The sequence below is a fragment of the Cricetulus griseus genome, chromosome 4 (assembly GCF_003668045.3).
Source record: "Cricetulus griseus strain 17A/GY chromosome 4, alternate assembly CriGri-PICRH-1.0, whole genome shotgun sequence".
In the NCBI taxonomy this organism is placed as follows: domain Eukaryota; kingdom Metazoa; phylum Chordata; class Mammalia; order Rodentia; family Cricetidae; genus Cricetulus; species Cricetulus griseus.
The window spans coordinates 198,559,622-198,570,366 of record NC_048597.1 but is presented as its reverse complement, the minus strand read 5'-3'; the positions used below and the strand labels follow the sequence as shown (position 1 = coordinate 198,570,366).

Here is a 10,745-nt window from a genome sequence, read left to right as displayed (position 1 = left end):
TATCAATGTCCTGAAAAGTAAAGGCCTCATGTATGTCTTCAGCTTTTAGCAGTCTATGCTCCTTAAATTTAACTGGCATGCTGGGTGACTGAGTCAAGGCAGGTAACAGGCTGATACCTATTTTGGACACTTTGAATTAATGGATGATGAAGAGGGAAAGGATCTGTACTCAGACCTATCCTTGATGCTTTTAGATGGATCCTTACTTCAAACTCCAAGATACAAAGACTGAGTTTGTGAATTCCATAAAATACTGCACATATTCCTCAGAATAAAGGATATAGACATGAGGGCATTAGCTGTGTAGGCAACCATAGGATGTGTCTGTCCCTTGTGCCATTGAGTACCACCCTCTTGGCATTAACTGACATTTCTCATCTTCCCTGGGGACATGAACTTTGATTTAAAGAGTCTCTATCGTCTAAGTGACTTCGCTGTCATGTCTTCAGTAGGCTCACAAATTATGCTAATAAAAAGAATGTCTGCGTCTATAGATTCTCTCATTCTGAAGATGGTTTGGGCTCCTTTTCATAGACTATAGGTTCAATTACATAGGTTCAACTACATAGACTGTAGGTTCAATTCAAAGTTTCTAACTGATTCTGAGCTGTGTGTGACTGAGACACAGGATTCCAGTTGTATCCCCCACCTCCCTTCCTATTACCCCTGGCCCCTATCCTTCTCTGCTATTTCTCTTTCATAATTGCGATGTATCTTGGTCTGGCAAGCCATGGAGGCCTATGTGGTCCAATCTACCAGATATCTTATTGGTGATTCTGTGTACTAGAAGACATTGTACAATCAATGTGGACTAAATACTGGACATATTGTTCTGTCTCAGTCCTGGGTGTCCTAGATAGTTCATCTATCCCCAGATGGCTCACTCTCACATAGCTCATGAGATTGAAAAGATCACTGGGAGAGAACAAATAAGAACCCTTTTCAGAAAAGCATGCCTGAAAAGTCAGGTGAATCCCTAGTAAAGTTGAATCAGATCTTTACTACATGGACATAGGTAATCCTCTAGTGGTGGCCAGCTGGGCCTGAAGAGCGTGCCAATTACCCTGCACTCAAAAGCTCTCAGGACCTGGTTTCACTCTGTGATTTATATCATAAGATTTCTTTTATGTGGCCAGGGAGATGGCTCAGTAGTAAAGGCACTTGGTGTAAGACTGAGGACAAGAAATTGAACCTGGAAAATGCATGGTGGACTGAGAGAACCAGGCATAGAGGGTTTAAATCTGCTGGATCTATAGCCAGCTGTTGGAACTCCCAAACAATAAATGTAAGAAGTGAGTTTGGGGAAGATTTATTTGATCTTTACACCATATGTCAGATTACTTTACAATGCTTTAGATTCCCATTCATTAGAAAGAAAAAAATTCTGTTCTTGTTCTTCATCTCTCTCCAGATCTTCTCTCAGCATTAATTTCTCTTGTTGTTCATTAGGTGTAGTAAAATATACTAAGACCACGAGATTTTACCCATGTCAAGCAAAAAAGTCCTATAAATAATAATAATAATTCCTGGGCATTGAGAGTCACTTTCTGTCTCCCTAGTGTCTCCTAAAACTTCTAACAGTGCAACTTTACCAAGGGACCGGCAAAAGCCACCAGTGAGGATGGTGAAGGTAAGACTGTTTTCCTTTCTCTGAGGCAGAAAGGTTACCTCAGTGGTCCCCTCATGTTTCAGTGGGTATAACATTTGAATCATGAAACTTGTCTGAGGCATCATGGGCATTCGAGAGTTTATTTAGGTGGAGGAAGGAATAGAACTGCACCAACTTGGTCTTGATTCAAGACAGCATACATCACAACGTGGCACAACTGTGTGTCCTGCCTTATGAGTGATTCCATCAAGGTGGATGCCTCTAATTCACACTAGTCCTCGTGGTTTAAAGATCTGACCAGCTGAACACTGAACATCCTTAAACTGGACACACTAAGCTTCCAACACATCAAACTTTGGGTCATATCCTCAAGTGATTTCCAAACCACAGGCCCTAGAAACAGAAAACATCTTAGAGAAAAATACAAGTTCTCATGAATGGTATGTGATGTAGGTTTTGAAACCCTCTAGAGGCCAGACAGGTTTCCCTCATCTGCCTTTGATTCAGAAAAGTATGAAAGCTACAAATTCTTTTCACAAAGTACAGAGTCCCAGATCTCCTGTGACATCATCAAATAATGTACCCACTAATGTAGTCTCCTCTTTATTGCTATTCTCTATCGTGGCTGCAATTACACTATGTCATTAGAAAAACAAATCTTTTTTTTAGACATTATTCAGCATGATCATGGCATTAAATATTTTCTTTTCTATTGATTGCAGGTGGTGTCTAAAAAACACAGATGTGGTATGTATTGTGGGATCACTTTCCTAAGACACACTTTAGATAGGAATTGTATAAATACCAGTTGTATTTTGTATTATGTACCTGTGTAATCTAAGACACCTAATGATAGAAGTTTGGTTTTAGATTTTTTTAGTGATTTTTAGGAAAGAAACATATCAAGGAAGAAATCATAGATATGTGTATGTTCCTTGTATTCAACATCAATCCGTTGGTATTTTAAGGTATTGTGCTCCAAATCTTGTCTTAATCTCCCCCCTCCAAAATATATCTTACCATTTACCCAACGGAATATTCAGTGACAGATAGGTAAATTGAAAATCAGAATACAAGTTACCTACAAAAATGTATTCAAACCTCATCTTAGTTGTACTGGGTCAGTCATATGTTTTTGTGTTCATGCATAAATGAATAAACCCTTGCTCAGAGATAGTGATAAGGCACCTTAACTATGAATCTCAATAGACACTACTCATTCCATCAAGGGCACAATAATCCTGTCAGAGTTCTGTCTTCTTGCATTTGCCTGCAATAAGGCAAATCAGTAGGGACCCCAAATGCCGTAATGACTGCTGTAGTGGTTAGAAGTACTAGGGAGTGTCATCCAGCATGCAACAGACAGTTTATTCTTTGAAGGGCAGAGACGCTAACATCCTGCATTAATGTGACAGATGCTAAAAATTAAAGGACATGGGAGAGTCGTGAACATAACTCCAAAATTGGTTTCTATTAGGCAAGATGCATTCCAGTAGGTTCTGGAGAAAAGCATTAACAGATTATGCAACATGAGCATGGGCACAAAGAGGAACACAACTTAGGGGCAGTGTGCCCTGAGAACTGCAGTCACCAAGTGCAGCTTGATCTATACCATCTCATTCCTTGAGAAAACAGTGTTTTCTTTTGCTTTGTTTTTGAGGCAGGGACTCACTGTGTGTCTATACCTGTACTAGAACTACATACACATATACCATACTGGCCTGGAACTCACACAACTTCACCTGCCTCTGCCTACAGGGTGCTGTTATAAAAGGAGTGCTCTCTATACCCAAAGGGAATACATCTTTAAAAGTCAGGTACACTCTATGCTCCAGAAGTTTTTCCTCTCAGGAGTGGACATTCACTAAGATTTGAATGTGAGCACTCCTTAGGTCCTTATATTCAGCACGGAAACACAACACTGTCACACTGACATGGATTTATGACCTTACATACACCATGAATGTAATGCATGCTGAAGTATGCAGTGTGCTCAATGATCTCCCTAAACACCACCATGACTCTGATGACAGTGCCTGCAGAACAGTCTTGAGATGGAATGCAAAAAAAAACAGACTGGTTTCCTCCATTTTCTGCCGTGAAACTGACATAACTGTCATTGCTGTTAATGCATTCACAGTGCCCAAATTCTGGAGGAAACTCAATCAGAGAAACCCTGCTGGTTCTTGGGACAGTGAAGAACTTGAAGTCCAAGCTGGTACTTCCAAAGAAAGATCACAAAGTGAAATGGAAGGTACTGTTGAAATGCAATAATTTCATTGGTTGATATATGGTAGTTGTGGATCATTATTTTATTGTAAGAGGTAAACATAATGAACTTAGCATTAGTTTCCAATGTAGATAATGTTAATTTGCATAGTTCATCAGGTGAATTCAGCAAAAGAATTAAAAAATATTTTTTGTTAACTATGACAATCATCAAGTAACAGGAAAACACAGGAAAGGTGAACTCAATCTTGTCTCTATCATTGTCACTTCACCTGGTGCAGGCAGGAGTAAGTGAGCCACCCTCTATTACTTTTCTCCCAGAAACTTTAACGTAGAAGAATATGAACAGTCTCAAGATTGATAAGGTGATTGTCAAAACTGTCAAGAGTTAGGGCAATATTTGAAACAGATATCAGCATTTCTGGACTGTCCCAAGTGGAGTGGGTCCCTGGAGTAGTGTGTCACACCCTGTGCTTATGGGAAAGACCAGTAGGGACAAGGAAATGGCACGAGGTTTCTGTGCTTTTCCTCCTCCTTCAAAGGCACCAGGGTAGTCTTGTCATGTTGTCAGGCTTAAGTACTCTTTGCTTCTGGCTCTGTCATTTGAAGGCAGACTTTTAACACTTGATGCTTTTCAGCATTTGTCACTACCATAGTTTCAATTGTGCTTAGTAGCTCTCCATGGAATTTGTGCCTAAGGTACTTTCCCAGATTGTGTAATGAAATACTATGACCAAAACATGCCAAAGGAGGAGTGTTCATTTTGCCATGCTGTCATGAGTGTGATGTGCATATTTGCTGAGAGCCCATAGATCCAGGAGCCTGAGGTACAGGTCCAATGCAACAAGAATAAGGAAAAGGAGGGCTTATGCTCTGCTCACCTTCTCCTTATATAGTTGTGGATCTAAGCCCCAGCCTCTGACAGTGGGACAGTTCACTTCTTCAGTTAACCTTGTCAAGATAATACCCTACTGCCATTCCTCAGAGATCTGGCCCTTATCATTTTGACTTTTGTGATTAACCATCATAGTGCCCCTAAAACATAGTGATCAGTTTGGGGGTCCATTCTATGATAAACCCAGTCTGTCTGGTGGAAGACAACCTCCTCTGATGCATTCAAATCTATATATAAATAAAGGTCTTACAAATTCCTCATAATGATGTAGAATAAGCCGATACTTTCCCTGGGTCCATTGGGACTTTGTTGGCATTTGACCATTTATTCCCTCTTTAAGGGGCATCCACAAGTTAGACTCCTAAATAGCTAGAAGGCTTCTCTAAAATCACCTCATTGCAACACTAGCAATATCCTGAAGAGTAAAGGCCTCATGTGTGTCTTCAGCTTTTAACAGTCTATGCTCCTTAACTTTAACTAGCATGTTAGGTGACTGAGTCAAGAGAGTTTAAAGGCTGATATCTATCTTGGAATCTTTGACTTAATGATGAGAAAGTGTCTGCACTCTGATCTTTGAGGCCTTAGAGGCATCCTTATTTCATCCTCCAACATGCAGAAACCGAGTTTGTGAATTTCCCTCAAAATACTGCTCGTACTCCTCAGAATAAAGGATATAGACACAAGGGATCAGCTCTCCAGGTACCTATAGGATGTGTCTGCCCCTTGTGAAGTCCCATCCTCTTGGCATGGTCTGATGTATCTCATCTTTCCTGGGGACATAATCCTGTAATCTAAGGAATCTCCTCTAAGTGATGGTCACTTCCATGTTAGGTTCACAACCTGGGTTAATAAGAAGTATGTCTTCTTATCTTGAATTTTATTATTCTGCATTTTTGGCTTCCTTTCATAGACTATATCTGCAGGTTCAATGTACTGTTTCCCTGCTTCTAGGCTGTGTGTGATAGACACATAGGATTCCACTTTTAGCCCCCACCCTCAGTCTCCCTTCTTACTACCTTTGCCCCTTTGTTTCCCCAGCCACTTCTCTTTCATACATGGCGGCCTATGTAGTTCCTTCTTACCAAAACCTATTGGTGATTCTGTCCACTGGAAGACATTTTTGATGCAGTGTGGACTGTATTTCAGAAATGTCTCCAGTCGCATCCATAGGTTTTCTAGGTCTTCCTGTAATCCTTAAATGTCTAGCTCATAGAAAGTCCATGAGATTGAAAAGATCACTGGGAGAGAACAGAAAAGAGCCCTTCTTAGGAAAGGCTTGAATCTTGAAAGATAGTTGAATCTCTAGTAAAGGTTGGTCAGACCTTTACTATATACATGTAGGTAATCCTCTACTGGTGGCCAGCTGAGCCTGAAGAGAGTGCCAATTACCCTGCACTCAAAATCATCTCAAGAACTGATTGTACAGTGTGATTTTTAGAAAGATGTCCCATGCTCTTGGATAGGTAGGATCAACATAGTAAAAATGGCAATCTTGCCAAAAGCAATCTATAGTTTCAATTCAATCCCCATCAAAATAATGGCACAATTCTTCACATACCTTGAAAGAATAATACTCAACATTATATGGAAAAACAAAATAGCCAAAATAGCCAAAACAACCCTGTACAATAAAAGAACTTCCAGAGGCATCACCACCTCTGCCTTCAATCTCTATTATATTATAGAAAGCTATAGTTCTGAAAATAGTTTGGTATTGGCATAAAAATAGACAGGTAGACTAATGGAATCAAATTGAAAACATTGATATTAACCCACACACCTAGAAACACATGATTTTTAACAAAGAAGCTAAAATTATACAATGGATAAAAGAAAGGATCTTCAACAAATGATGCTGGCATAACTGGATGCTGGTGTGTAGAAGACTGCAGATAGATCCATATCTATCGGCATACACAAAACTCAAGTCCAAATGGATCAAAGACCTCAACATAAATCCAGCCACATTGAACCTCTTAAAAGAGAAAGTAAGAAGTACCCTTGAATGAATTGGTACAGGAGACCACTTCCTGAACATAGCACCAGTAGCACAGACACTGAGATCAACAATTAATAAATGGGACCTCCTGAAACTGAGAAGCTTCTGTAAGGAAAAGGGCACAGTCAACAAGACAAAATGGCAGCCCACAGAATGGGAAAAGATATTCACCAACCCCATATCTGACAAAGGGATCTCCAAAACATATAAAGAACACAAGAACCTACTCAACAAAACACCAAATAATCTAATTAAAAAGTGGGATACAGAAATAGAGAGTTCTCTGGTAGAGGAGGAAGAGAGGGAGAAGGGAACTGGGATCGTCATATAATTCAATCTTGTTTGTAATTCAAATATATAATAAATAAATAAATAAATAAATGAAAGAAATAGAGAGTTCTCAATAGAGGAGTCTAAAATGGCTGAAAGACACTTGAGAAAGTGTCCAACATCCTTAGCCAACAGGGAAATGCAATTGAAAACAACTCTGAGACACCATCTTACTCCTGTCAGAATGGCTAAAATCAAAAACACCAATGACACTCTATGCTGGAGAGGATTGCAGAAAGGGGAACACTCCTCCACTGCTGGTGGGAATGCAAATTTGTATAGCCACTTTGGAAATCAGTATGGCAGTTCCTCAGGAAAATAGGAATAATCTACTTTAAGATCCAGCAAATCAAGTGAGATAACCCAGTCACAGAAAGACAAACATGGTATGTACTCACTCATACATGGATTTTAGATATGGATCAGGGGATTGCCAGCCTACAATCCTACCACCAGAGAGTCTGGAAAACAGGGAGGACCCTAACAGAGACATGCATGGTACCCCAGAGAAGGGGAACGAGACAGGATCTCCTGAGCAGATTGAGAGGATGGAGAGAGGGCAGAGGGAGCTTGGAGGGAGAGAATGGTAGGAGAGGAGGGTAGAAGAGGACATGGGGGAGCAAGAAGGTTGAGTCAGGGGAAGAATACAGGAGAGCAGGATGAGAGATACCAAGAGAGAGTCATTATACGTTTGAGGAGAGATCTGGCACTAGTGAGATTTCCAGAGATCTTCAAGGATGATACCAACTGGCAATCTAAGCAATTGTGGAGAGGCTTCCTTACATGCCCTTCCCTGATAATGAGATTGATTATTAACTTATATGCCATCCTAAAGCCTTCATCCAGTGGCTAATGGAAGCATAAGCAGACACCCACAGCTAAACACTGACCTGAACTCCTGGAACCCAGTTGCAGAGAGGGAGGAGTGATAAGCAAAGCGGTCAAGACCAGGCTGGTGAAGCCCACAGAAACAGCTGACCTGAACCAGAGGAAGCTCATGGACCCCAGACTAATGGCTGAGAGGCCAGCATGGGACTGATCCAGACCCTCTGAACTCAGGTGTCAGCGAGGAGGCCTCAGCAATATATGGGGTCTCAGGTAGTAGATCAGCATTTATCCCTGGCTTACAAATGGACTTTGGGAGCCCATTCCACATGGAGAGATACTCTCCATGTGGAATGGGCTCTCTCAGCCTGAATACATGGGGGAGGGCCTAAGCCCTGCTCTAAATGATATGACAGACTTTGAACATCCCCCTTGGAAGGCCTCACCCTCCCTGGAGAGTAGAAAGGGGATGGGATAGGGGTCAGTGTGGGGCAGGGGAGGAGGGGAGAAAGAAGGAACAGGGATTGACTTGTAAAACAAGCTTGTTTCTAATTTAAATTATAAATAGGGGGAAATTTGTTTTATGGGGCCAGCAAGATGGTTCAGCAGTAAAGGCACTTGCTGTAAGACTGGGGACAAGAAATTGTACCTGGAAAATGCATGGTGGACTAAGAGAACCAAGAACAGAAGATTTACTTAAACTATATGCACAGCCAACTGTTGAGCCTCCCAACTAAAAAAAAAAATGTAAAAAAAAAAAAGTTTGAAACATCTATTTCATCTTTACAGGATATAACAGACTCTTTCACAATACTTTAGATTCCCATTACTTAGAAAGAAAGAAAAAATTGACCCTAATTTCTCTCCAGAAATTTTCTTCCCCTTAATTTTTCTTCCTGAAAGACAGTCCTGCAACAACCCAACCACATAGTTCATTAGGTTTAGTCATATGTACTGAGGCCGTGTGTATTTATCCACATCAAGAAAAGATCGCCTGTAAATAATAATAGTAATTCATTGGAATTGAGAGTCACTTTCTGTCTCCCTAGTGTCTCCTAAACCTTCTAACAGTGCAACTTCACCAAGGGACCAGCAAATGGTGAAGGTAAGACTGTTTTCCTTTCTCTGAGGCAGAAAGGTTACCTCAGTGGTCCCCTCATGTTTCAGTGGGTATCACATTTGAATCATGAAACTTGTCTGAGGCATCATGGGCATTCGAGAGTTTATTTAGGTGGAGGAAGGAATGGAACTGCACCAACTTGGTCTTGATTCAAGACAGCATATATCACAATGTGGCACAACTTTGTGTCATGCTTTATGAGTGATTCCATCAAGGTGGATGCCTCTAATTCACACTAGTCCTCGTGGTTTAAAGATCTGACCAGCTGAATACTGTACATCCTCAAGCTGGACACACTAAGCTTCCAACACATCAAACTTTGGGTCATATCCTCAAGTGATTTCCAAACCACAGGCGCTAGAAACAGAAAACATCTTAGAGAAAAATACAAGTTCTCATGAATGGTATGTGATGTAGGTTTTGAAACCCTCTAGAGGCCAGACTGGTTGCCTCCTCTGCCTTTGATTCAGAAAAAGTATGATAGGTAATAATTTTCATCACAACACAGAGTCCCAGATCTCCTGTGACATCATCAAATAATGTACCCATTAATATAGTCTCCTCTTTACTGATCATCTCTGTCCTGGTTGCAATTACACTGTCAGTGGAAAAATTAAGGCTTTGCAGATATTACATAGCATGATCATGGCATTAAATATTTTCTTTTCTATTGATTGCAGGTGGCGTCTAAAAAATGCAGAATTGGTATGTATTGTGTGGTCATTTAAGACACAGTTTAGACAGGAATTGTTTAAACATTGGCTGAATTTTGTATGATAAACCACTGTGATCTAAGGTAGTTTATTTGAGAATTGTCATTTTAGACTGTTTTGTTTGGTTGTTTTTAAGGAGCTCTATTGTGCTCAGATTCTCAATTATATGGATAATTTTGAAAATTATCCAAATATCCAACCCAATTCCCTGTGACAATTTTGTAAATTGAAATCAGAATGTAGGTTACCTACAAAAATGTGTTCAAACATCATTTCAAATATGCAGAATCAGATACATGTTTGTGTGCTCATCCATTTTTGAAAAAAAAAAACAGAGCTCAAAATTAGTGATGAGGCTCCTTAGTTGTTCATCTCAAGAGCCACCTTGTACTTCATCAAGGGCAAAACAACCCATGTAGATGAGTTTTGCCTTCTTACACTTGCCTGCAGTGCAGCAGGCAGTCACAGCTTTGAAGGGTAGAGAATACACATACTTCTTTTCAGGTGACACAGACTCAAAGGTAAAGTACAAATGAAAGTACAGTAGATAGTTCCAAAATGGATTTCTTTTAGCCATGATGAATTCCAGTAGGTTCTGGAGAAAATCATTAACAGATAATGCAACATGAGCATGGGCACAAAGAGGAACACAACTTAGGGGCAGTGTGCCCTGAGAACTGCAGTCACCAAGTGCAGCTTGATCTATACCATCTCATTCCTTGAGAAAACAGTGTTTTCTTTTGCTTTGTTTTTGAGGCAGGGACTCACTGTGTGTCTATACCTGTACTAGAACTACATACACATATACCATACTGGCCTGGAACTCACACAACTTCACCTGCCTCTGCCTACAGGGTGCTGTTATAAAAGGAGTGCTCTCTATACCCAAAGGGAATACATCTTTAAAAGTCAGGTACACTCTATGCTCCAGAAGTTTTTCCTCTCAGGAGTGGACATTCACTAAGATTTGAATGTGAGCACTCCTTAGGTCCTTATATTCAGCACGGAAACACAACACTGTCACA

At 40.4% G+C, this 10,745-nt stretch overlaps 1 long non-coding RNA gene across 1 annotated transcript; it reads left to right on the top strand.

Moving 5' to 3' along the window:
- The first annotated feature begins 3,759 nt into the window (after nt 1-3,759).
- On the top strand, nt 3,760-9,712 carry LOC113835216. Its single transcript, XR_004769827.1, has 3 exons — nt 3,760-3,863; nt 8,937-8,992; nt 9,688-9,712. It is a non-coding gene; the product is annotated as an uncharacterized LOC113835216 (long non-coding RNA).
- Nucleotides 9,713-10,745: the final 1,033 nt, after the last annotated feature.